Below are 3,376 nucleotides of genomic sequence, written 5' to 3'. Positions count from 1 at the left end.
CGTCTGCTCCGGCTCTGCTTTTCCTGCTGGGGTCTCACCTGGGCCAGGTGAGCCCCGAGCCTGAGGCTGGGGGGGCCCAGCTGTGCCTCCCCTGGGATCTGGGTCAGAGGGATCCCACCTGCGTCTCCTTTGGGATCTGGGATCAGAGGGATCATACCTGCACCTCCCTTGGGATCTGGGATCTGGATCAGGGGTCACACCTCCCTTGGGATCTGGGATCTGGGTCAGGGGGATCCCACCTGCGTCTCCTTTGGGATCTGGGATCTGGGTCAGAGGGATCACACCTGCACCTCCCTTGGGATCTGGGATCTGGATCAGGGGGATCCCACCTGCACCTCCCTTGGGATCTGGGATCCGGATCAGGGGTCACATTTCCCTTGGGATCTGGGATCTGGGTCAGGGGGATCCCACCTGCACCTCCCTTGGGATCTGGATCAGAGGGATCCCACCTGCGTCTCCTTTGGGATCTGGGATCTAGAACATGGAGGGTCCCACCTGCACCTCCCTTGGGATCTGGGATCCAGAGCAGGGGTCACATCTCCCTTGGGATCTGGGATCTGGATCAGAGGGATCCCACCCGCGTCTCCTTTGGGATCTAGGATCCAGAGCAGGGGTCACACCTCCCTTGGGATCTGGGATCTGGGTCAGAGGGATCCCACCTGCACCTCCCTTGGGATCTGGGATCAGAGGGATCACACCTGCACCTCCCTTGGGATCTGGGATCAGAGGGATCCCACCTGCACCTCCCTTGGGATCTGGGATCCAGAGCAGGGGTCACATCTCCCTTGGGATCTGGGATCAGAGGGATCCCACCCGCGTCTCCTTTGGGATCTGGGATCTAGAGCATGGAGGGTCCCACCTGCACCTCCCTTGGGATCTGGGATCAGAGGGATCCCACCTGCACCTCCCTTGGGATCTGGGTAAGGGGTCACACCTCCCTTGGGATCTGGGATCTGGATCGGGGGATCCCACCTGCACCTCCCTTGGGATCTGGGATCTGGGTCAGAGGGATCCCACCTGCACCTCCCTTGGGATCTGGGTCAGAGGGATCCCACCTGCACCTCCCTTGGGATCTGGGATCCAGAGCAGGGGTCACATCTCCCTTGGGATCTGGGATCTGGGTCAGGGGGATCCCACCTGGACCTCCCTTGGGATCTGGGATCTGGATCAGGGGTCACATCTCCCTTGGGATCTGGGATCTGGGATCAGGGGTCACATCTCCCTTGGGATCTGGGATCAGAGGGATCCCACCTGCACCTCCCTTGGGATCTGGGATCTGGATCAGAGGGATCTCCCTTGGGATCTGGGATCAGGGGTCACATCTCCCTCAGGATCTGGGATCTGGGATCAGGGCTCACATCTCCCTTGGGATCTGGGATCTGGATCAGGGGTCACATCTCCCTTGGGATCTGGGATCTGGATCAGGGGTCACATCTCCCTTGGGATCTGGGATCCGGGTCAGGGGTCACATCTCCCTTGGGATCTGGGATCTGGGTCAGGGGTCACATCTCCCTTGGGATCTGGGATCCGGGTCAGGGGTCACATCTCCCTCGGGATCTGGGATCTGGATCAGGGGTCACATCTCCCTTGGGATCTGGGATCCGGGTCAGGGGTCACATCTCCCTTGGGATCTGGGATCTGGGTCAGGGGTCACATCTCCCTTGGGATCTGGGATCCGGGTCAGGGGTCACATCTCCCTTGGGATCTGGGATCTGGGTCAGGGGTCACATCTCCCTTGGGATCTGGGATCCGGGTCAGGGGTCACATCTCCCTCGGGATCTGGGATCTGGATCAGGGGTCACATCTCCCTCGGGATCTGGGATCTGGGATCAGGGGTCACATCTCCCTCGGGATCTGGGATCTGGATCAGGGGTCACATCTCCCTCGGGATCTGGGATCTGGGATCAGGGGTCACATCTCCCTCGGGATCTGGGATCTGGGATCAGGGGTCACATCTCCCTTGGGATCTGGGATCTGGGTCAGGGGTCACATCTCCCTTGGGATCTGGGATCTGGATCAGGGGTCACATCTCCCTTGGGATCTGGGATCTGGGATCAGGGGTCACATCTCCCTCGGGATCTGGGATCTGGGATCAGGGGTCACATCTCCCTTGGGATCTGGATCAGAGGGATCCCACCCGCACCTCCCTTGGGATCTGGGATCTGGATCAGAGGGATCCCACCTGCACCTCCCTTGGGATCTGGGATCCAGAGCAGGGGTCACATCTCCCTTGGGATCTGGGATCTGGGATCAGAGGGATCCCACCTGCACCTCCCTTGGGATCTGGGATCAGAGGGATCCCACCCACGTCTCCTTTGGGATCTGGGATCTAGAGCATGGAGGGTCCCACCTGCACCTCCCTTGGGATCTGGGATCCGAGGGATCCCACCTGCACCTCCCTTGGGATCTGGGATCCGGATCAGGGGTCACACCTCCCTTGGGATCTGGGATCTGGGATCAGAGGGATCCCACCTGCACCTCCCTTGGGAGCTGGGATCCAGAGCAGAGGTCACATCTCCCTCGGGATCTGGGATCAGAGGGATCCCACCTGCACCTCCCTTGGGATCTGGGATCTGGATCAGAGTGATCCCACCTGTACCTCCCCTGGGATCTGGGATTTGGGTCAGGGGATCCCACCTGCACCTCCCCTGGGATCTGGGATCCGGATCAGAGGGATCCCACCTGCACCTCCCTTGGGATCTGGGATCTGGGTCAGGGGGATCCCACCTGCACCTCCCTTGGGATCTGGGATCCGGATCAGGGGTCACATCTCCCTTGGGATCTGGGATCTGGATCAGGGGTCACACCTCCCTTGGGATCTGGGATCTGGATCAGGGGTCACATCTCCCTTGGGATCTGGGATCCGGATCAGGGGTCACATCTCCCTTGGGATCTGGGATCTGGATCAGGGGTCACATCTCCCTTGGGATCTGGGATCCGGGTCAGGGGTCACACCTCCCTCGGGATCTGGGATCTGGGATCAGGGGTCACATCTCCCTCGGGATCTGGATCAGGGGATCCCACCTGCCCCCCCCCCCCCCCGGCCACTCCAGGTGCAGATTTTGGGGTCTCGTTCCCTGTTCCCGCTCGGGACCGGGGGTCGGGCCGGCCGCGTGCAGGGAGGGGCCCCTGAGCCCCCCCAAAAACCCCTCCTGGGGTCGCCCCGGCTCCTTCATCCCCCCCTGAACTCCTCCCGGGAAGCTGCAATCCCACCCCCCAGTGAAGGATTTCCGGGATTTGCCCCCCAATTCCTGGGGGATCCCCCGGGATGTCGCCGCTCCCACGGGGTGGGTGGGACCCCAGGCAGACTTGATCCATTGGAGAATCCCTTTATCCATGGAAAAAAATCTCTTTATCCATGGGAAAAATCCCTTTA

This window comes from Vidua macroura, unplaced genomic scaffold (genome assembly GCF_024509145.1).
Source record: "Vidua macroura isolate BioBank_ID:100142 unplaced genomic scaffold, ASM2450914v1 whyUn_scaffold_156, whole genome shotgun sequence".
NCBI classification, from domain to species: Eukaryota; Metazoa; Chordata; class Aves; order Passeriformes; family Viduidae; genus Vidua; species Vidua macroura.
Note: the sequence above shows the minus strand (reverse complement) of the source record.